Raw genomic sequence first — 25093 nt, forward strand, 5'->3', positions numbered from 1 at the left:
CAGGCAGTGTTCCATTGGCAGCCAAGGGCCCAGCTCCGAAGGACACTTGCTTTTGTATTATTATACTGCGATTTGTGTGTGGTTTGTTTATTTTCATTATTTAAGTAATTTGATACATCTTTTATGTGATAGACTATGCTTCATTACAACTGATATCTAAATGAGTTCTTTATCTCATGTCTCTGCATTGTATAAGTGGATCTATTTGAATTGCATCTCTCAGCTATTTCCGTAGCGGAATGTTGGTATGAATGTTATTGTTGTCAGATCCATATGAAATAGTATTTGTAAGACTTGGAAGCAATATTACTTCGTTCAGAAACACAGTCATATCATCCATTACTCTCAGATTACTATAGTAATATAGAACGTGTACATACGGTTGAGGATTCCTGTTCCATTTATTACTGCTGTTCCATTATTGCTGTTCCATTTATTATTGCTGTTCCATTTATTACTGCTGTTCCATTTCTTTACTGCTGTTACATTTCCAGATTGCTATTCCATTTTACTTTTCGCTGCTTGATTTACCTGCCTTTGTTGTTCTTAGTGTGAGAGCAGGCCTAAGGCTGTAGTGAGCCTCAGCAAGACACTGCTTAGCCCCAGACCTATAAGTCCATGCTCTGATTTCCTTTCTTTATTAGTTTCTAAAGGGATGGGTTATTGCTTCCGCACCCTTGACTGATCAACCGCTTTGTGTGATTCTATCTTTTGGTTTAGTTTAGTTACAACCTAGCATCTGTTTCCTTTTCAAATCATTAGAACACTGTACTACCGAGCATTACTCGGACAAATAGCCTCGGATTGAGCTACTCCTTGCAAGAACAAAACGTTCCCGGATTGACTTATTAATGTGGGATAATTAGCGGTGTGAGGGACCCTAGTTTCAGCTCTACAGTATGATGGGAGGCAAAAGAGAAAATGATAAATTCTCTGTCAAATTGAGGATTTGTCCAGACTGGGGTTTGGGTAAGGGCCAATTTAATACCTTCAAAAGCTTGGTTTGCTTCTACTGTCCACTTCACTTTTGAATCCTTTTTTAGCATGTTGTTTAGTAATCTGATCAATTCTGCTAAGTTTGGGATAAACCTCCTTAAGAAGTTGATCTTTCCCAAGAAGGCTTGTAATTCTTTAATATTTCTTGGATGGGGCATTTGCAAGATGGCCTGTATTCTGTCTGGGTCAATTCTAATGCCATCCTTTGAAATGATATGACCCAATAGCTTACCCTCTTCCAAACCAAATAGAGACTTCTTAGGATTTAAGGAAATCCCATATTTCCTACATGTTATGAATATTTGTCTCAAGTGTTTCAGATGTTCTTGGTCAGACTTTGAAAAAGGTGTGAGCTCATCTAAGTAAATAACAAGGAAATCACGAATCTCTTTAGAAAAAGCAATATCCATTGCTCTTTGAAATGTAGCTCCTGCATTTTTCAACCCAAAAGGCATTTTGACATACTTGAAAGTTCCCCATGGGGTTGTGAATGATGTTTTATCCTGATCACCAGGGTGGACTAGGATCTGATTAAAGCCTGAAAATCCATCAAGTAATGAGATTCTTGAAGCCCCCACCACTCTTTGGAGAATGTGATCCATTTTAGGTAAGGGATAATTGTCTTTGAGGGGTACTTGATTCAAATTCCTTAGATCAACACAAAGTCTAATCTCACCAGTTTTCTTTCTTGTGGGGACCAAATTTGAAATCCAGTCTGAAAACCTGATTGGTGCTATGATACCGGCTTTAAACATTTTTTGTACCTCTTTCTCAATTGAAGGGAGAAGCATAGGATTGATTCTTCTTAATTTTTTCTTGAATGGCTTTTGATCAGGCTTGAGAGGAATGGTATGTTGAATAACAGAGGTGTCATAGGACTTGAAATCCTCATAACTCCATGCAAAGACATCTTGGAACTCTTTAAAGAGGTCAATTTATTTGGGCTTCTGGTCAGGAGGTAAAGATGCAGACAATTTTATTATCTTGGGTTTTTCAGTAGTTCCAATGTTGCATTCTTCAATGGCAGCATTAAGGGGTTGCATTTTTGGTTTTCTAGGAACATCATTTGAGTCAAAAATGTCCTCCAACGGAGTCAGGCCTGTTGGTAGAAAATTTTCTTTTAGCTGTATGATTTCAGCCTCTGCACCAGTTATTTCATCAAAACACAATTGTTTAAGTTCTTGTATATTTTCCTTGTCAAAGGTTTTTGGACAAAGTATTTGATTTGCTGTTTTGGGTGATATAGCTGTTTGGTCCTTTTCAGTTAGTGGTTGTGTGTCTTTCACAGAATCAACATCAATGTTCAAACCTGAAAATTCATGCTGCAAGGTCAAGAAACTATTTATCTGTGTGTCATCCTCAAATACTTGCCAATCTTTGACATTGTTTGGGATAGAAGGTCTGTGTTTTATCTCAGCTGTAAAACAATGGTTGGGTTCAAAAGGAAATTTACATGTACTGGCAAATGTAGCTAAACTGTGTGCATGAAGGTTGTGGGTCCTAGGTATTTTGGTCATCTGAAATTCAGTAAAAGCCTAAGTATTTCAATAGCAGCAGATCTGTATGATCTTAGTCTTTTGTCATTGGTGACAAAATTGCCTTTCACTTGTTGAATAATGAGGTCTGAATCTCCCATGATTGAAACTTTTGTGGCCTGTAAGGATTTTACCAGTTTGAGGCCTAGCAAAAGAGCCTCATACTCTGCCATATTGTTAGTACATCTGAAATTAATCCTATAAGCTCGACCTTTTGCATGATTGCTTTGTTTGTTATGAATCCACACTCCAGCTCCTGCCCCTAATTTGTTGACTAATCCATCAAACTCAAGAAACCAAAGGATCTCTTGATTTAGGGGATTTTCAACATCTTCTCTATGACTTGGGATTATAAGCTGGAGATCTTGTTTTTCATCTGGTTTTTCCTCTAGAATTGTCTCATCAATTGATTGCTCAACCTTGATTTCTTGGGAACTTGATCGCTTACTCATATGTAGATCTTGTTCAAGTAAGACAGATTTTTCGTCACATATTGGACTTATATCATCATTGAACAGAATGAAGGAATCCATGTCTGAATGGACTGCATAAATAGGGAAATTTTGAGGTTTTGCTTCACTGCTCACCATGTATTTCATGAGTGACTCTCTGTATAGCCTCTTTGGTTGCCCAAAGACAAAGATGGTGGCATATGACATGTCCAATTGCAGGGAACCTTGGAGTTTGGCTCCCCATGATCTTGATAACAGCATTCCATATTTGGGTGGAATATCAGCAACTACAACATCCATTAAGATTGTTTTATTTGGGTACTGGACAAGGGACACACATAAATCTTTTATCAAGCCTAAACACTTAACTTGGCTGGAGTCAAATGAAAATAGGTCCTTATATGGTCTTGTGATGTCTAGATTCAATCTCTCCATTACTGACTTAGGCATAAGGTTATGAGAAGCGCCTGAATCAAACATTGCATTGTGTAATATCTTATCATGAATATGCAAGCTGACATAAAAAGGTAAGATTCCAGTAGCTCCTGTCTTTCCATCAACCTCTGGACCGAAAAGTAGTTCTGGGGTGTCATCCAACACATTGACATCATCTTTATTATGGGTCAGTTGAAGGGAATTCTTGATTTGTTGTTTGTAAATGTTATGCTTGGCTAGCTCTGAAAGAGGAATGGCTATCTTTAATTTACCAATTTCAGCTTCTAAGTCAAAAGGTTTTTCAGACTGGATCTTGGTGTTCTGGTTAACAACTTTTTCTTTGTTAATTAAGTTTTCTTCTTGACTCTCAATCTGATCTTGAGGTTTGTCCTTTTTGTTCACCTTTTGAAAAGTGTTGCTTGGATTGTGCTGTAAAGGTGGTGTAACCAGTGGTTGTTGATTTGAGGGAAATGCTTCAGTTACCTCTTCAACTGTTACTTCATTTGTAATTGAATCAGTTTTGTCAATTGGCTCTGTGACAATAGCCTTCTTAGGCAGTGGGGTGTCCTTTGTTTTCTCAGGCTATGTCACATTTATAGTTCTGCTTCTCAATTTGTATTGCTTATGATCTTCAAAAATAGCTGTGTCATAGCCTTGTTTGAAATCAAATGATTCACCTGATTTGGTTTGGAACTGACTGATGTCATTATCCTCATGATCTTCTTGACTCAAAAAAACTTGATGATCATCATTTAGGCCCATCAAGTTAATGTGGGTATCATCTATCTGCTCACTAGAAATGTATGCTTCAGCATAGTTTTCTTGGAACGGAGGCCTAATCTCTGGTTCAGGGCTGGCCTTGCCAACATTAGGATTTTGATTTCTTCTAAAATCGGGATTCCTGATAGGATTATTCTGTGGTGCTTCCCATGATTATTTCCTCTCAACTGATTCTACTCTGTCACCTAACCTATGCATACCAGTGATTATTGCATCTAATTTCTGATCCCAACCTGAAGCCTCTTCTTTGAAGGTAGTCTTTCTTTCAGTTCTGGTCCTATTTCTCTTAGCTATTAGGTTGGCTTCTACACTAACTGCTATGTCTTGCATCTCAGCTAAAGTTCGGGGAGCCCTTTCTCTTAATTGGTATGCCATATATGAATCAAACCCGTCAGGAAAGGTGTATAGAGCTAGATCAGGTGGGGGTCTGAGATTTTGGGGAATAGCATTGTAGACATTGTTGAACCGAGCACAATAGTCCAAGACAGTTTCTTGGGGACCTCTTTTGATAGTATTGTATTCAGATAAAATATGAAGTGGATCCTTTTTCTTCTCCCATCTTTTGATAAAGGTTTGATATAGGGCTTCAGGGTCATCTATGGAGTTTTCTGGGAGTGACCTAAACCATGATCTTACATCTCCCGTTAGGCTTTGCACAAAAATTTTCATTCTAACCCCATCATCATCTATCTCATAATTTTCAAAATAGTCCTGCATTTTCTTAGTATGTTGAAGGGCTGGATAAGAGCCAGTACCATCAAAATATGAAATCTTGCTTTGGTAATCTTGAGGCATAGGCCCTGGATTGGCAGGTAACTGCAGTGGAGCATATCTATTAGCCATGTTTGGTGGGACAATAGGGATAACAGGAACGAATGGGACAAGGGGAGGAAAGGGGATGAGAAGGGTATGTGTAGTTGATGGAGGGGTTGAAAGGACACCTTGTGAAGTGGATGAAGAACTAGGAGATTGTGGAACGGTGGTATGAGGATGTAGAGAAACCTTAGCAGGGGTTGGAATATTAGTTTGAAATCCTGCTTCAGAACTTGAATCTGATAAAGTCCCTTCTGATTTGTGTTTCTTAAGGATTCTTGGAATCAAGTTTGGATTTTGAAACTCAGGTGATGGATCTGGATCTGGATCTGGGTTAGATCTTGTATAGTGAGTTTTCTTCTTAGGAGCCAGTTTCTGTGATTTTCTTTAGGAGAATTTTCTAAGAAGTATTGATATTTGACAGGGACTGATCAAGTCTAGCACAACTGGATGGAACTTAAGACTGTAAAAAGATTGACTGAGGTAGCTTTTATATACTCCTGCAAATGCAAAGCAAAGGCAGTTTCTAAGGCTGTCTGGCTGTCACTCAGGCTTTATCTACAATATTAAGAATCAGATAGGGGGTTTATAAATTTCATTCACTCCCCAGTGGAGTCGCCATTTATGTTAACACCCCGGTTGTTCCCTTTGACTCCTGAGGGAATACGTCCGGGGTAACCACTAACCAGGCTTTGGATTACACGCTCTAGCCTACCTGTAATCAGAGAGGGCTCTCTCTTTTAGTTTAACTTTGTTTTTTTTTTTTTTTTTTTTAAAGATTTTGGGCTAGTTATGAGGTGGGAGTTTTGTTTAAATTTTGGTTGCAGGTTATTGTTCAAGGGAGGGCATGCAAATATCAAAGAGAGTTTAATCCATTGGGCATGTGGAGTCCAGGAATGAAAGTGTTTGATATATGTGATAAAGAAAGTTTCACTGCAGGGCCAGATGGGTATTCATGATACAAACTTAGATTTTTAAACAATAAACAGTATAAATTAGACCAGTAAAAGGAAGTTAAGAGTTCTTTCACAGTGCAACACGAAATGAAGAATAAATCCTACTCAGTAGCAACATAGAATTACTGAATAAAGACTTATCATGTGATTAGAGCAAATAGGAGCATTTAAGAATTCCATAGTTGCAGCTAACCCTGAAGAAAACATATTTAGTAGTAAGGATTGCGTTTAGGGTGTCTTTAATGGAAAAATCCTGAACTAGTCTTTTACCTTTCTACTAAGATTAAACACCATACATGACAGACAGACGGAGCAAGAGATGAAACACAAATACAATTAGAAAACACTTATTGTATCACGCCATAATGCAATAATCCTGCAGCAGTCAATAATTTCATCACATCAGCTCCAAGCCAAACTCATTCCTTTGAAACCAACAACTCCTTTGTATTATATCTTTCAGAGGATTACAACCGAGTTCTCTTGAACAAATCAGTAACAACAACCCCCAATAAACTGTGCGGGGGTGCATATATACAAAATATCATAGAAATATCTCAATAGTGAGTTATTGCACAATAACTGCTCTTACCAACTTTCAAAGATATTTCTTACAAAATTAAAAGCTACTTTAATGAATATACAACAGCTGCTTGCTGTTTGTCAGAAGTTCTTGACTTTTGAGGGCAACTGGCTCTGCAGGGTGCTTTGCATTGATTCTGAATAATACGCCCTTTATTGCTTTGTCGTGCTGTAGCTATCTCAGCCCCGTCATCTGCATCTGTCGGTGTTGCTTTAGTGGCCAAATTGGTTTGCTCAGTTGGCTCAGTCCACTCTTTTCCAGTCATAGTAAATATATCAACTATCTGAACATGATGATTTATATTTGATGTACAAAAATTTGATGAAAATTCTACTTCTTCACAACAATGTCTGTATCATGCTTGTCCACCATTCCTGAGTAGGCAACTGATGCCTCAAAATTGTGCCTAAGGTTTCATCTACCTCAGTACATTTGTAGTAATTTGGAGGCACTTCAAACATATGTCTAATCTCATTCATGATAAAAAAGAAAATCTCTATTCTGTCATAGAGACTCTGGCCAGATGCAGGCCCTGTTTCCTCTGGGGCACTTGATGCTGCATTGATCTGATTTGTAGCAAATGTATTTACCCTCTTGGCATAGTTTTCATGTGATAATAACCTTCCTGCACTGTTTAGTAAGCTGGAAAGGCCTCTGTTATGCAATGCTGTAAATATCTCTATGAACTTGTTCACCTCTGTCTACATTTCCTGGCACCTTCTATCCAATTTTTGCACAAGATTTCTCAAAGTGAGCACCCTCTTTACTAGCAAAATGGTATCAGTTCTGTTAGAGATGCCCATTGCTGCCAGCTGGGGGCCTGTGCGATTATTAAAGAGATTGATCATCCTATTGTCTATCTCAGGCATATTGCCTAGAGATGCCCTTGCTCTTTGACTTTCTTTTTGGGCCCTGCCTATGAGATCTATGTGCTCATGCATGGTTTCAATATATTGCCATTGATCTGTTATAGACTGACCAATATTGGCCCACAGGACTTTCTTGATTTCAGCCACCACTTTGTCAAGAGAGAGCTCTTTCTCCAGTTCTTTTATCTTCTTCTCAAGAGCCTTTACCTCTCTAGTTTTTTCAGCTACACTTTTCTTTGATTTATCATATTTTTCATTAAGTGTAGCCAATTTTTCCTTGGCCTCATTTAGTTCTGCCATCTGGGCCTCCAGAGCTTGAAGTTATTTCATCATATTTTGCATATCCAGGCTGGGTGCCTATCCTGATGTTGTTGCTGGTGCTGCTGCTGTATTTGGTGCTGATGTTGAAGGGCCTGTCCCAGCTGTTTGTTCTGTGGGAGGACTTATGATTTGAGGAGGTTCCTCAAGGTTAATCACTGGCCGAGGGGGTAGAGATGTCTGCCCTCCTTCTTTCTATTTCAGGGCTGCCTGTAATGCACCCTCTGTTGCTATCAATCTCCCTTCTGTTTCTACCAATTGTTTGTGTAGTGTCAGCAGCATGGCTGCTACATCTTGGTCCTTTCTCTACTGAGCAACATCTTCTGTTTGAGGGTGAAGGGTTGCTGGAATTTTGACCATCTTCCTCAAAGCTGCTATATCTTCCTCTTTTTTCTTTAGTAATGCCTGCACAGCTTTAGGATCACTAGGGTCATGCGCAAGCTCTATAATGATATCTTCCAAAGACCTAATCCTGTTGTCTTTGGCTTGAGAAGATGCTTTCTCCAATTCTAATTGGGAAGTAGTATTATGGAGACTATTTTGCAATTTGTGTGCTAGAAAGGTTTTATCTGCAAGAGAGGAGTAGACCATCTCACCCGTTTGCTTATGTAGCTCAATTTGGTCCATTGGGTGGATGTCTTTTGCAAATACTTCCATGTTGGTTCTTATGTAATCTGCAACTGACTGTGGCTGCAACATAGTAGGCATGAAATGACTCATAGTCATTGTTATAGACAATTTTGTGCCTTACAGCAACAAGCATGAATTGTCAATAATCCAAGGGATCCAAAGTTCCCTAAACATGATGTTCCTACCCCTAGAGGAACAAGGTCAGCAAACCAACAGCTCTCAGATCAGTTCTCCACCTGAAAACACTCAAAAACAAGCAATCCTGAAATCAAAGCAGGTGCTCCACTGGGTTTCTGCGCTGAAACACAACTGCTCCATGGTGTACCTGCGTTGCAAAGCAGGCAGAACAAAGCCCACCTGCGTTGGGCGAGTTTGGACATGTGGCAGAGTGAGTCATAGCTTTGGAATCTTCCAAAATTGACACTTGGATCAGGTATTTCGCCTTGTGATGAGTCAGAGGCTTTGTTTCTCCAAGTGGAAGCAAGGTTCACCAAGTGGACTTAAGAACTGAAGATCAACTGAAGATTAACTGAAGAGAGAGAGGACACAAGGCAGCTACACATCAGTTGCAAGCTGACTCATCCTTTCTCAATTCATCTATATATTGAGCTCTCTCCTATGAGCTCAGGGGGGCTGGAATTTTGGGCAAAGTAATGCTATGCTGTTGGTTTCATTCTTGAGTTATTGGGTGATTGTTTGAGAGAGGTGAAGAAGAGCAATTCTTTCTGCTGGGAGGTGTTGCTGGGTTGGAGCCTGCAATGGTTGTAATCCTCTCAGAACCTTTATTTCTTCATTAATAAAAGCTATTGAGGTTCTTCTATGTGCTTTTGTTCAATTCTATATTGTGATGATTGCATGTTTGGTTTACACTAATCCATGAACCAGTTATGATTTCATGCCTTTTGTAGTTTCCTTCTTTGTCATTGTGCAGGATCTCATTGCAGCTGGGTGAGCAGGAGGACAAAGAGCTAGGAGCAAGAGGCCAAAGAGGAGAGCTTGGATTCGACATTAAGCGCAAGGCAACGGTTATTGTTTCCTCCATTCTCTTTTGCTTTCATAAAGAAGAAAACTTTCAGTAGTTTGCTTTACAGTTGTTGCTAAGGAACTGTCACCCTTAGAGTGGGTTAGGGTCATCCGAGTCGGATACTTTTCCCTACAACAAACTGGCGACTCCACTGGGGATCGTATCCGTTTGATTGTGTTTGTAGTATTTTTGCTATTCATATCCTGAACCAAAGAGTACCGAATCGAAAAGCTTTTGACTATATCAAAAGCGAAGTAGAGGGGCAGCTACTCTTGCTCATTTTCTGAGCAGATTCATGATTTGAAGAGCTGATCCACAAAGATCCTTGTAAGCTCTTAGTGATAGCTTTGCACCTTCTAAATCATCCCTTTGAGTATGCTTGACTGAATGCTTCTGATTTGAGCAAAAACCGTGCATTTTTGAGAAAATATGACCCAGAGACTGTGAAAACGCAATTCTCGTTTTCCAAAGCAGGTAGTACACAGGCTACCTGCTTTGCAACGCAGGTCCCGAACTGACTACCTGCGCTGAGAGCCAGTTTGACTGTGCAGAGCCTGCGTTGACCCAAATTTGCTTAGTGCATTTGGGGTTTCCTCTTTTCTCTTGCCTGTTTTCACTTAGTTTTGCTGCTAAGTGTCAGTCTTGTACCTGTTTTGAAACCAATATTACTTGCCATTATTCCGCCTCTGTTATATAACGAAATTGTACTTGTTCTTTGTATTTCTTGCTCATTTACAATTTCCCATAACGAAAAGTAAACTAGTCATGCTTTTGGCCTCTTAGATCTGAACCTGTGTTAGGCGTTTTGCTGGTCTAAAGAGTTAGCTTGTTTGCTGTCCATAGCTGATTAGTCATTTTTACTTTCGTTAGTTTGGTTTGATTTCATGTATTTCCAGTGATTAAGCAAGTGAATCTTAAGGTGTCTTTTGATTTTGGACAAACTTGTTTACTTTCGCTTTAAATCGAAATCAAAGTTATATAACCACTTTCTTTTTGTATCCATCCACATTAAGAAAGGGAAAAGAAAATACATGCATTGTGCATTTTGCATTTGAAAAAGTTTGCATGATGATTTAGGAGAAAGTGCATTAGTTTGTGCTGTATGAACTGTGTGAAAAGAATTTGCTTTTCTTCTCCCTCAGCAGTTAAGATTTTCATCAGTCAAAAAGATTTGAAAAAGCTTGCTTCTCATCTTAGGCTGCATTTAGGAATTTGTCATATACATCTCGTGGTGAACCTTGAAAGGCAAACTTTAAAAATATCAACTTAAAATATACTGAATGAACCTAACAATGCATTTGAAACATAACGGAAACATCTAGAGGTCTAGGTAGAGACGTGTTCCGGCGTCGTTAAACATAGTGACTGTCGATCTCTACGAAGGTGGGTGATTCCTCCTGAGAGTCGGTGGCACTAATACGGACTTGTGCTCCCACGTACCGTCGCGTATATATTGGGAGACCCCTATAGGCAATTATCCTTTATCCATAGGAAGCCGTGTCGACCGCCCTGCTGATCGCGATGCAGTGAACACAGCATTCACGAAGATCGACCACCCGTACCGTAAAACGTATTCTGTGGTTTCGCGAAAGGTTTGGCACACCCTCTGCCTAGATCTCCAGAGCAGTTTCTTTTGGCCCTTTTCAAACTCTATAATTGAAAAGGTCCAACCGAGCATTTGTCACTTCGGGCTCATTAATACATCGAAGGCGACTAGAGTCATCTTTAGCTTTTTCTCGACTCTTAAAACATGAAAAAGCAAAGTTATGTTTAAAAGCGTCTAATAAAATTCATTCAAATCGGAAACACAAATTTTCCCCTTTATATTTTAGTTGATCGAGTAATCCGCAATCGTGGAAGAAAGGCAATTGAATATTCGTCGTTCTCGGAGGCTTGCGAGTCACCGTCTTTGTGCTCGTCGAACCAGTTCAAAATCTCCTTTAAAAGTTAGGACAAGCGTTCCAACAACATCTGAGATTCTGGTCACTCCAAACATTTCCGGAAACCCTGCCTCTATAGAAGAAGTTTAATCGCCACAGAGGGACAGTAATACTGATCCTAGTCTGGGGGCAAATACTTGTATGACTGAACCAGTTCCATCTATAACCGGTCCAGAGAGTTTTGTTCCTCAAACATCCGTCGCGGTTGATACAACCCCTTCTTCGGCACCGGAAATCTTTTACGGACCTGACGGTCTTCCTCTTCCACCTGGCCTGATTGCGATAGAGGAAATTATAGAAGAACCGCAAGTATCCACTCCAAGGCAGTTTGGAGTAGGGGTCGCTCTATTTCCTGCTACAACAGAAGTTTGTCCATCACCAGTGGAAGTTCCTGTAGAATCACTAGGTGATCAATTGGATAGACTAAAAATGACTGAACAACCGTCGACATCTAGGACTGTGTCGAATGACACGGCGACGGCAGAATTACCTGCTGCAAATCCAACAATGTTCGCTGGCATACCATCTGTCCCAACTAGCTCGCAGTCGCTAGAAGGAGTCCAGCAAGAGACTATCTCGACAGTATGGTCTGTTCCTGTTTGTTCCGGAGTAATGTCTGGTAACTCTCATGGTGAGGCTCATCAAATTGACCCTTTTGGGAATCTAATTAGGCCATCCAGTCCTCCAAGGCAGGCAGTTGCCTTGAGTTCTGGGTTGCTACCGTATGGGGGGCAGTACCCATACGGGAGCTCTCAACCTTATTCAAGTTATGGCGGAATTGCAACGAGTAGTTGGGTACCTGTGCTATCCCAGCCACCGAGAGTTGTATATTCTATGCAACAGTGTGTACCTGTGACAAACATCCCAACTACACTGGCTATTGTGACCGTGTCGCAAGTTCAAACAATGCCTGTTGTATGTCAACCTCAGATTGCTCAGGTTCTCATGCAACAGCCACTTGACCCTGCGACCCAACCACAGTCACCTACTGGTGGGACAACACAAGTACAATTGGGTACAACTACCCCACATCTTGGTCCAATGGTTAGTGTAGCGCAACAACCCATGGTGTCGCAACCGTGGATAATGCAATACCAACAGCCGCAATTCCAACAAGTGTACCAAGGTTCTGAACAGCAAATATTTGCGAATACTGGACAACCATATATTCAAAATGGTCAAAATCAACCACTTTATAGTGGTCAAGTCCATCAACCGTATTCATCATACCAACATCAACTCCATTATGCGGGTATGCAAAGACCGACTGTTCAGGCGATTCCATCGTATCCTGGTTACGCTTCACCTAACTTGAATCAGCAGTTACCATTCGTGGCGACTTTAGAGTTGCCTGATTTACATCGGTTAACAAACGATCCAATTGCTTACGCCCCTTGGTGGCCAGTGATTCCACACAAACTCCCATCCGACATTCCTAAATTCAATGGAAATCCAGGTGAAGACCCGTCGAATCATGTGATGACATTTCATCTATGGTGTTTGTCGAACACTTTGAATGACGATTCGATAAGGCTTCGCCTCTTTCAGAGGACATTGACAGGTCCAGCGGCAAAATGGTATATAGAATTGCCTAGAGCTTCGTTCGACAATTTTAGCTCCCTTGCCACGACATTTTTGACCCACTTTCAATTACCAATAAGGTATGAAACAGGGACAGAGATATTGACTAACTTCAAACAAACAACCGCAACTCATATATCAGATCATATACATGAGTGGCGACGTTGACGAAGAATGGTTAAAACATACGTTCCTGATCAGCTTTTAGCTGAGTGGTTTATAAAGTCGTTACTTCCGGCTATAACGGAGGATGTAGCAAAGGGAGGAGTCGTAACAGAAGAGCAAGTTATCGCTCGTGCACAATACTTGGATTTAGTATATACTCAGTCCGGCACGCTCTATGACAAAATACCAGACGCCCCTAGACCAGAGTTTTCAATCCCTCCTCCTCCTAAATCAAACAGTGACTCTCATGCCGGCGATGGCGTGATTGGCACGGTAAACACGAATCCGAAAAGGACCAATCAAAAGAAGGCCCATAAGGATTCGAATCAAAATGCGCATGAAGAAGTTCTTGCTTCGGAAGTAAATGCCGTATCGACAGATAGAGGCAAAGAAACCAATCAACCAGGAAGCAAGAAGAATAAAAAAAAAGGGAGGAAGAATAAACAAGGTGGGTCATCCCCTAAGAAAAATTCTTCAAACTCTCCTAGAAATAGGAAACGGCCTCCGTGTCACATATGTGACGACGATCATCGGACGGCAGATTGTCCGTACAAAGCTGAGTTTAAGAGATTCGTAAAGAATCCGCACACTCCAGCCGTATTAACCGATCCGTTTCCCGACCCAGGTCAGAATCTGGTTGACAGTGGAAATGCTTCCCCATCACAAGTCATGATGTTGTCAAGTTTTAAGCGCCAAGATGATGCTTTAATTTCAACATTAAACAAAAGCTGTGGGAATCCACAGCCGTTGAATGGCGGAAAGAAAGGTCGACCAGGCAGTTCGACAACAACTTCGACAGAAGTTGAGCCGCCATCCAACACAAGAAGCATTCCATCGATCCATGGAAGCAATCATTCTATCCAATATATTGGAGTAATTTTCCCAAAAGGCCCTCCTTTAATGGGCACTTTTCCCCCACCACCGCCAAGTAATCTCGCGGAGTTGGATGCAACGGGATATGAAGCCTTCTATTTTTAATGGATCTAAAAGTTTCGAGGATAGTTCCTTTCTCAAGTCAACCTCGTTTAAAAAATGAAATAAGGAGTAAAAGAGGATAGTTCTTTGCGATGTCAACCTCATTAAAAAATGAAATGTCCCCTTATGATTTGGGAGGCACGCGCCTCATCTGCATTATTATTATGCTGGGGGCATCATCGAGCAGTTTTTGTGCAGAAGTTCATGCTCGTTAAAAAATAAACGTAGATTGTGAGCAATCTTTCCCTAGCAGTTCAAGCTCACGCATAAAAAATGAACCGGTAAACAACCTCGAGAAATGTAACCTTTGAAAGCCATATTAAAAGCCCTTGGTCGTGTTTATATGCCATCACCTCCATCCGTTCATTTGGCCAATCGTTCACCTCCATATGTTTGTTTACCCATTTTGAGGAACAGCTGCGAAGAGTGATTTCACTTAGCCATCCTTGTGACACTGCCGTGATTGGAGAATTCCAACCTGTACCTGGAATCTGCTGCTATCCCTGTTCATCACTCGTTCCTCAAAAGACGAGTCTTCTTTGAGATCTTTTCACTGACTCGTAAAATATGAAAAGTTTGCCGAGTTTTGGCTTTCCAGCTCGTTAAAGCGACCGGAAAGCTATCCCTCCTTTAGATTTTAATCTTTTTGGACCTGAGGGATTATTGCACAAAAAGATCGAGTGCTTGTTTTGTTCGGCTCGTTAAAGCAACCGAAAATTCATCCCTTCTGTATTGTTTTATACTTTTTCGGACTTAAGGGATTAGATGACGAAAAAGGAATTTTGGAGTTAACTTTTCGTACCTTTTCAGACTCTCTAAAAATGAAAAGGACCGAGTTTTCCTTTTCGTTAGACTCGTTAAAATGATTAAATAGCGACAAACTTGTCTTTAGACGAGAACGAGTTTCCCTATCGCTAGGCTCGTTAAAACATAGCGATGGGCTTGCCTGAAGGGCAGGTTATAGAACAAGCATATGTTATCCTCCTCAAGCTTGACAAAAAGAAAGAGGTACTGGTCAGCAATGACTGGGGAAAAATTGGGAGAACCTCACAGTATTAATGGTAGCAAGTCGCTCTTGAACATGACACTTTGTCCTCCGTCCGCTTCGGGTTGGGTTGTTTCATTCACCGATCGCAGAATCATGGTCCTCGCCACACCATCCACATTTGGGGTAATGCTACCAATCCATCACATCAGTGTCGTTATATGTTCAAGAGATGTGGTTCTGTAAAGAGTCAACCCTGTTCCACCCACTGCCATACATTATCCTTCATCCATTTCATGACCGCCACCCTGAATCATACATCACAGTTTGTTTTCACCTCATCATTATCACTAGCTCCGTTCCGTGTCACTGATGTGGGATTCATTAAGGCCCTCCTTTGACGGATCGCTCCTTGTCGACATCAGCTCATTATCCAAGGAGTTGATCTAGGAACACCCCCCTCAGTACTTTGAAGCTTGCATGCCTCAATGGCAAGTTTCTCACTTCCGGCGACAGGTATACATCAATGACCTTCGACCAGAAGATTTTGCATGGTGGTCGACGCCAAGTCCTTTATTCCCACCATGTAGATTGTACTGCCGTACCTTGAGGGTCATCATCCTTATTGGTGATTCCTCTCGCGCTTGTTAACGGTTTACATTATTGACCGGTAATCAAGCGATGTCTTTCCATGTTCGACTTCAAGAAATTCTCACATGGATCGACTTGTACATCGAGTGAAGATCGGAAGAGATTGAAGACCCCGGATCTAGTTTCATCCATCCGGGCTGCGATATATATTCAGGACATAAAGACATTTGATATGTACATCATTGCAACAGATGATCATCCTTCTCAAAAGATGATAAATTCGGCAGAGAATTATCAGTGAAGGATGATAAATTCAGCAGAGAATTATCAGTCTAGCATCAGACGATCGTCTGTTCTATGTACCAAAATGTATTTATAAAGCTGAGCATGGGAATGCCCGCCTCAGCTAGATCATGAAAAATGTATGAAAAATAATGTATTGCATTGTATCTTATTACAGGACACTTCTCAGCAGATTGAATGAACTTCGGATCCTCTCAATAAAGCATTTCACCCGATAAACGACCTCATACTTTAGGGGGCATCTGTTATAGACAATTTTGTGCCTTACAGCAACAAGCATGAATTGTCAATAATCCAAGGGATCCAAAGTTCCCTAAACATGATGTTCCTACCCCTAGAGGAACAAGGTCAGCAAACCAACAGCTCTCAGATCAGTTCTCCACCTGAAAACACTCAAAAACAAGCAATCCTGAAATCAAAGCAGGTGCTCCACTGGGTTTCTGCGCTGAAACACAACTACTCCATGGTGTACCTGCGTTGCAAAGCAGGCAGAACAAAGCCCACCTGCGTTGGGCGAGTTTGGACATGTGGCAGAGTGAGTCATAGCTTTGGAATCTTCCAAAATTGACACTTGGATCAGGTATTTCGCCTTGTGATGAGTCAGAGGCTTTGTTTCTCCAAGTGGAAGCAAGGTTCACCAAGTGGACTCAAGAACTGAAGATCAACTGAAGATTAACTGAAGAGAGAGAGGACACAAGGCAGCTACACATCAGTTGCAAGCTGACTCATCCTTTCTCAATTCATCTATATATTGAGCTCTCTCCTATGAGCTCAGGGGGGCTGGAATTTTGGGCAAAGTAATGCTATGCTGTTGGTTTCATTCTTGAGTTATTGGGTGATTGTTTGAGAGAGGTGAAGAAGAGCAATTCTTTCTGCTGGGAGGTGTTGCTGGGTTGGAGCCTGCAATGGTTGTAATCCTCTCAGAACCTTTATTTCTTCATTAATAAAAGCTATTGAGGTTCTTCTATGTGCTTTTGTTCAATTCTATATTGTGATGATTGCATGTTTGGTTTACACTAATCCATGAACCAGTTATGATTGCATGCCTTTTGTAGTTTCCTTCTTTGTCATTGTGCAGGATCTCATTGCAGCTGGGCGAGCAGGAGGACAAAGAGCTAGGAGCAAGAGGCCAAAGAGGAGAGCTTGGATTCGACATTAAGCGCAAGGCAATGGTTAGTGTTTCCTCCATTCTCTTTTGCTTTCATAAAGAAGAAAACTTTCAGTAGTTTGCTTTACAGTTGTTGCTAAGGAACTGTCACCCTTAGAGTGGGTTAGGGTCATCCGAGTCGGATACTTTTCCCTACAACAGTCATCTTCCCCTCTGTTATGTCATATGCTGACATAAGCCTCTGTTGGTTTGTGGAAGCCATTTTGAGCAAGTGATTGTAAAGCTGGAGTCTGACTGGTTCATTCCTCTTCTTAATATCAATAAATTGCTGCTTTATGCTGGATTCTGCCCTTCTTTGCTGGCTTGAGGAGCTAACCTCTCCTCCAAGAGGTCTTTCTTGTTCCTGTTGGAAGGAACTGGCTGATGCTTCCATGCTAGGGGGGGCCATACCTATGGATGGCCCAATAGGCATCTCTTCTTCAGAAGAAGGGTTTAATCTTTTCCTTTTCTCCCCTTGTTGGCTTGCTGATGTAGTGAGGGGAGTTTCCTGATGTCTGTCCCTCTTCCTAGTTCTTTCTTCATTTATTGGGGTTTGAAGTACTGAGGTATCCACTGCTGTTTCTTGCCTTGGGGGCACACTTTCTTGAGCTTGCTGCTCTGTGGATACAGGGGCCTCAGCCATTTCCTCTTGCTGTCTGCTCTGCTCTTTCTGCTGTTCTGCTGTTGGGAGCGGCTGATCCTGCTCCATTTCTTTCCCTTTATCTGTGCTAGTTGCTTGAGGAATAGTTTGAGCTACTTGTTGGGGAGCTGTAGAAGATGAGGCAGCTGCTCCAAGTTGAGTATGATAAGAAGAAGAAACCTGTCCACAATATTCCAAGTCAGCTTCCTTCTCAAGTTTCTTTGCTTCTTTTTGTGCTATTTCCTCTTTAGTACTTGCCTCTTCTAGAGTGCCCTCTTTCCATCTTAACAGATTTGCATATTTCTCAATATGAGGCAACCTGACATGATCATAGCTAGCCAACTTATATTTGACCCTTCTAAGACTAATGAAATGATTGGGATCATAGGGTATCCAGAGGAAACTGGTTTGCAACTCGAGGCACTTTAGGATATTATCCGCTTCTTGCCATGTCTCTTCTCTTTTATTATAAATAAATGGGCCTAGCTTGTTTCTGACTTTGAGTTGTACCTTCTTATTTTTTCTGTGGAAATGGACCATGTTTGCATTTCCAAATTTTCTGAAATACTCTAAAGCAAAAAGTCTCATAGGGACATATCTTGGTAGCCTATATGGGGCTAACTCACAACCATATATTCTGATCACTGTATGGTGTTGGTAAAAGTACCAATCCCCAATGTTGTAGGCCTTTGAGAGCTGGAGGATTCTTTGCATCTCATCTGTCAATCTTGGAGGAGGGGCACTCAACAGCAAGGACATGGCTGGATGGATAAAAAGGTCTATGAATTCACAGTAGCTGTATGGTGAATAAGATGTATGATGAAAGATTGAAGACCAAAATACCACAGACCTTGGGTTTCCCTGAGCATCAAACTTCTTGAGAGTAATAGGGAAGCTATCAGGCTGGTAAAATAGGAATAAGTGATAGATGTAAGAAGTGTATCTAAATATCTTTTCCCTCTCTAGATTCATCAATTGCTCATGAATTTTATTGGCAATGTATGCAACATAATCATAGTGAACAGAAGGAGGCTTTCCAGGGGAGAAGATAGACATCATTTCCAGAATGGTTTCATTAGCATCCTCAGTTGACCTGTAACCTAGGACATAACTGATCATATCCACAAGCAACCTGCCCAACTCATTGAAATATACATTTCGTATAGGAGGGGTCCTCACAGTTTGAGAGCCTGGTTCAATGAATAGCTGATTAATCTTTATGATTTGGGCACTGGACAGCTTGCCTCCTTGGTCTATCAAGTGCATCATGGACAGAGGAGTCAATGGCTTTGTAGTGTGAAAGTGCAGCATTTGATTTATAGCCTCAGGGGTGGCATGGAACAAAACTAAACCTGAGGGACTGAGGATAGCTCTTTGACATGGATCATAGTTGGCACTGCATCGATGAATTAAATCTGGGAGGACATTTACTTGAGGAAGATTGAAAATGGGCAAATTGGAGTCCCAAATCCCTAGAATATCAGTTCCATTGAGATGTTTGGCTTTCAGCTCATTGAGTACATGAATATGATACTTGCTGTACAGTGGAATTACTTCTGCCATCTGGTAGTCTCTGTCAGCTAGGGCCTACCATTCTAGCTCTCTTTGTGGGGCATTCAAGGGTGGAATGTTTAGAGCTACAGGGGCTTCCATGGTCAATTGATATTTTGAACTATATTTGAACTTGTTTTTCTGGGCACAACAACACAGAGCAATGAATTTTGCAGGAGCAGGGCAATTTGCAGAGGGGAAGAGGCAAACTGGGGTGAAAATAAGTCAAATTTCTCCTAAGATAGATTCAGAGAGCAAATGCCAGGATTTGGGACTTTCTTTCCCGGTGAATTGGTCTAGCAGAGGTTTGAGATTTGCGAATGCGCAACAAACAGTGAATTTGTGGCAATTTGGCACAATGTGGAATCTCTGTGGGTAAATTTGAGCTTACAGTGGGAAATGGAACAGTGGTCACTGAGGATTCCTGGTAGTTACTGCATTTTCTCCCTTTTCTTACTTATTTTGGTGAATTATGCAAAAACCACGGCGCACAGAGGGATACCGATAAATACCTGGTGCAATCGGCCAATGGTGGAATAACAGGTGAATTGAGGGCGCCCACGGTCTTTAAATCAATTTCTGCAGGTTGGCGGCGAGGATGACGTGAAATTGCATGCAGGAGGCGCAACAGTCTTTTGGTGATAAAGTGCGAAAAATGTGATTTTTGGCGAAAATATGGGAAATTTTGCCTTTGGTGCGCTTTTCTTGGATGACGTCAGCATGACGTCATAGGTGGGGTCAGTACAGAGTGATGACGTGGCGGTCTGTGAGTGGTCCACGTGGACAGGGGACATGGCGGACAGCTCAGGGTGATGGCGGATGGAGCGGTGAAGCGACGCTGAGGTGGCAGTGTTGTGGAGCTGACGTAGGGCTGATTGGGCGGGCGGTATGCGGAAGGCGGTAAGCGGTAATATCGGACCGCTTAAGGTACAGGCGCGGTATTGGCAGGAGGCCGCCCGATACAACTCAGGAGCAACGCGTGTCCGAGCCCTGACGTCATGGTCTGACAAATTTCGGGCGCTAACGTACTGCCATCGGGGGTGGTCCGATATTGATGTGGGCCGTCGGATGGGAGGGCCCTGATCCGACGGTTGACGGGAAGCAAAAGTGATAGGACAATATGGAGGGGAGCGGGTAATAAACAATAATATTTCTAGGGATGCGCGCTGTAATCAAAACTTTGGATAAGCAGAGAAAATGGGTTTTGCGATGTTTTATAAGCCAACATGGGTTAATTATCATTTGTTCGCAAAGCGGGGTTAGGGTTGTTAAACCAAGCAGATCTTGGATTAATCCCTAAACTTTGTTTTTGGCGTTATTTTGCCTATTGCGCTTAAATCTCTTAGCGCTCCAACCTTTGAAGTTTTAAGGCTATATTGCCTAGGGAAGCGGGAATATATACTTTGGGCTTTTTATATACAATGGTGATATAGTAGTAGGGAAAAGGGGAATATAGGGAATTAAGTAATAATGGTTAATAGTTAATATGGGAGGGGGATATGAATGAAAGGTGATAGACACTAAGTTTTAGGGAACAAACTTAGTTTTGAGAGTAGATCAAAATGAAAAGGTTTTTACACAAGAAATGTGGCTCTTTATGGAACAAGAATCCACAAAAGAGTTTGACTTCTCTTATGAACAAAGGTGGTATTGGGCTGTCAGCAAGGAGTTTGATGGGGGATGATTGGGGAGTTAGACATGCTTCACTTTGTTGCTACAAAACTACTGAATAGGAAGATCTGCACTGGCCACCATGTGTTTCCTTTGCTTAGGCTAGTGATATGAAAGAAATCATGCTTCTGCAACCCCATCTACCTACCCATTCTATTGCCTAGCATCTTTTGTTACTTCAGGGAGGGTGCACTTAGACTAGCAAACCCTCAATTGCTATTTTTCTTTTCTTTTTCCATTTTCTTTTGATTTTCTATCTAAGGCTAGCCTTATTACTTCCAAGGCCCTAGATTAAGTAGTTGGGAACCTTCATTCTCTACCGAACTACTCATCTGCCAAGATTGAACAGTTTGGACAGATTTCTTTCTCTAGTCTACAACAAAAATTGAAATATGGCATGACCTAGTTTAGACTGTTGGATCACCCATTCAGAAGTAGGACATGCATCAGACAACTGTAGGTAAGTGTTTCTCAAAAAATATGAGATCTTTGCATCACCAAAGTAGAACATATTGGCACTACCCCAACCAATCATGAAAAATGAAACCCTATTGGTATAGGTAGCTAACACCTCCATTACCCTTTGAATCCTTATTTTCATCTTTTTTATATTTTGAGCTTCCATCTCCATGTGGAGACTTAGAACTCTCTCCAACCATCCTATTATTCTTCTCTTCATAAAGGAATCTAACCATGTTAGCTAATTCATAGAAATATTTCTTGAATGATTCATCTTCTGAAATACCTTTAGTCTCTCTTTCTCCAGACATGATGGCTTTGGATTCAAGCTCAACTTCTGGTACTGCTTGTACCTCCTCAATATCAAATGAAGGTAAAACTTGAGGTGCTTCAAGTGCAGTTGAGAGTGAAACTTTGGGTGAAGATTGTGGCCTTGTGGCTCTCCTTCTTTTAGTCACAACCTTAGGACTTTCAACCAATAGTTTCCCTTCTCCTCTTTGCAACTTTAACCTTGTAAGCATCACAAATTTGAAAGCATTAAAACCCTACTTGCACAAAACTCAAGAATATCAAGAAAATAAACTTTGCTCTGATACCAACTTGATCTGTTGCTGAATGTCAGTTTTTCTATGCTAATTTCAACTTCAGAATTTAAAAAAAATTACTCATCATTTGCTTCATGTGCATAGGTTTCCTTATGGTGTTTGTGAATATAACAAGTAAATTTGTCAAGTTTTATGTGAAATTCATGAGAAAAATAGCATGTAAATATAGAGATGAATGACAACAAACAAATATAAGACAAACCATCAAAATGAACATTTAACATAGTGTTTTTATAAAGGAGTTCACCCCTCCTGGGCTACATCTCCTTGGTCCAACTTCCATGGCTTGGGCCTCTGTATTAGCTCAAAATGGAAAAAAGTGTTGTTTATAATGCTCTACTACTTCTCAGACCTACTTCAATGTGCTCAGAACATCAAAATCATCTAGGAATGAATATCTCTTAGCCAAAATTGGTTGAATTTTACAAAAATTATGGTCTCTTCATGATCCAAAATGGATCTTAAACCCTCTAAAAATGTAAGTCTTCATATATATTAAACTATCAGAAAACAGGGATCATAGAGGAAAACACTAAGGAATGGCGGAAAGCAGAGTAAAGTGAAGGTTGAAGTAACATTGCACAGGAGCCGTCGGATTGGACCGATCAAGTCTAGATCAAATTGGTGGATCACATTGGAGGGTTCAGCGATATTGCATTAGCGGAGTGTATGGGGGATGACCTGAGGGGAAATGTGACTGCGATCGACGACACAACATGGACCGTTGATTGAGCGCATAGATCAATGATGGAGATTACAATATCACATTACAGATTTCCAAAGGGAGGACTTACCGCAGGTCCAGAGACTCAGCGATATGTGATTGCGACTTATTGCATCACAATATTGCATCACAACAATACAAAGGGGTGATGCCAATAGGATGCGTGTAATGTGATTGCTATTGCAATGGGCCGATGGTACCGATCGGTGATCGACGATCGGTGAGTGGACTGGTGGAACAACACCGAGACCTGTGACCCCGCGATATGCGATACGCTGATATCGGCAATCAGCGATCGACGGAGGAATGGGATTGGAACCAAATACAAAGGGATTATGACCCATAGCCTATGCGACTTGCGCTTGTGATAAAACATAGACCCGAGAGGATTATAGGGTAGACTTTATATCTTTTCAAGTCCGGCTTGGTCGAATTTTCCACTATTTTTAGAGTATTTCCTATGTATTTCTCTGTGTAAACAAAGAAGCGATTCTTTGGGATTTTCACCCGCGTTGGTCCTTTCCATTTGAAAATAGGTGGCCACCATACCTTAGAGCATTTTTCAATGATTGTTTAACACTCAATATGGATTTGAACGAATAGCGACCGGGAGCCAGAAAGCCCAAGAATGGAGCTGAACAGACAGTGTCGATAGGCTTAAAAGCCATTCAATGGCAGCACAGAGATGGCAGTTAGTCAGAGACAGAGGAGAGACAGAGAGTTAGAGAAAACACACAGCTACAAACAGTTGATCAGAGGCACTAAGAGGGAGAGTCTGTGCACTCTTTAGACTTGAGGCTTTCAAGTGAAATCCCTATGTAATATCATTGTTGTTGTGTTATGGCTTTGATTGAGCTCACACCCGTAAACTCTGTTCTTGAAGACATAATATAGAGGTCGACACTAAATGCTAGACCAGGAGACGTAGCCAGGAAGTCTGGTGAACTCCTTGATTATTGTCTGTGTTGATGTGTGTGTCTGTTATGTTTTCTGACTGATTAAATGTTTGTATTATTCACAATCTTTTCGATCCATTGCACTAAACAACATAGGCATTCCTACACATGAGTCTGTAATACCTTTTCTCCTTAATTTAATATCCATTTTTGGATCAAGTTGTATCAGAGCATTTGGTTTTGTTAAGGTTAGACAAGCTTGTGCTGGATTTTGAATGCTAACTAGATTAGAGCTCAGAATAGGAGAAGGAGAACTTGTTGATGCTAATCCAGAGATTGGAAGAGTCTTTTCTCAAAGGAGAATGGTAGAAGAATCTCCATTAGAATCAGAGTCTTAATTTATAGAAAGTTTTAAGACACTCCAAGCCATGGTGGAAGAGATGTATCTCGAGTTTAAGAAGGGTCGAGGTGAAAGCACTGCAACACCCAAACTAGACAAAGGAGCAGAGGAACCTTTTCTAGTTGCCCCTCTAGAAGGCAAAGGAAAAGGAGGAATGACTCCTCCATCATCTCCTCCACCATCTCCTCCATCATCATCCTTATCATCATCATCTTCTAGCTCTTATAAGAAGAAGAAGAAAACTTCCTTAATCAAATTAGATGTGAAGTTTTATTTACCAAATTATGATGGAGAACTCCATGCAGAAAAGTTAGATAATTGGATAAGACAAATTGATGTATATTGCAGGGTATAGAACATTGATTCAGAAAGGAAGAAGATTCAGCTGGCTAGCCTTCAACTTGGAGGAACTGCACTAGTATGGTGGGAAGGCAAGACACAAGCTGATATGCAAAAGCATGGTAAAAACATTTCTACCTGGAATGAATTCATTTCTGCTATCAAAAAGAAATTCTATCCTTTAGCTTACATGCAATAGGCAATGATGAGTTGGCAAACTCTTCGTCAGTTGAAGGGTCAAAGTGTACAAAGTTACTTTAGGAATTCAGAAAGAGAGCTTTAACTCTACGTATATCATTAGATTCACCTAAGACTTTATTGAAGTATATAGATGGTCTCATAGCTATTTAAAGCATACTATTCTCATGTTTAATCCCACTAGCTTAGATGATGTATCAGTTCAAGCTACACATCTAGAAGCTAGAGGTAAGAATGTAAACCCAGAGGTTGGGGGATCATCTAAATATTCTGTAAGCAAGAGCAAGGAAAAGAAGAAACTCAAATGGAAGGAGAGGAAGAAAACACTGTAAAGAAGGATAAACCTTCATGCACTCATTGCAATAAAGAAGGACACGATGAGGCACACTACTGGTTTTGCATCCAGAACGGAAACCTAAGAAGTTCGGTGGAAAGGAGAGAAAGAATTTTGCTGCTATACAACATGACTTGGGATCAGATTCAGGCGATGAACAACAGTTATAGCCACATGTATTAAAGGTAAAGATTCTGA

Source organism: Pinus tabuliformis, chromosome 4_1, assembly GCF_031772625.1.
Source record: "Pinus tabuliformis cultivar Carrire ecotype Pingquan chromosome 4_1, CPIR1, whole genome shotgun sequence".
NCBI lineage: Eukaryota > Viridiplantae > Streptophyta > Pinopsida > Pinales > Pinaceae > Pinus > Pinus tabuliformis.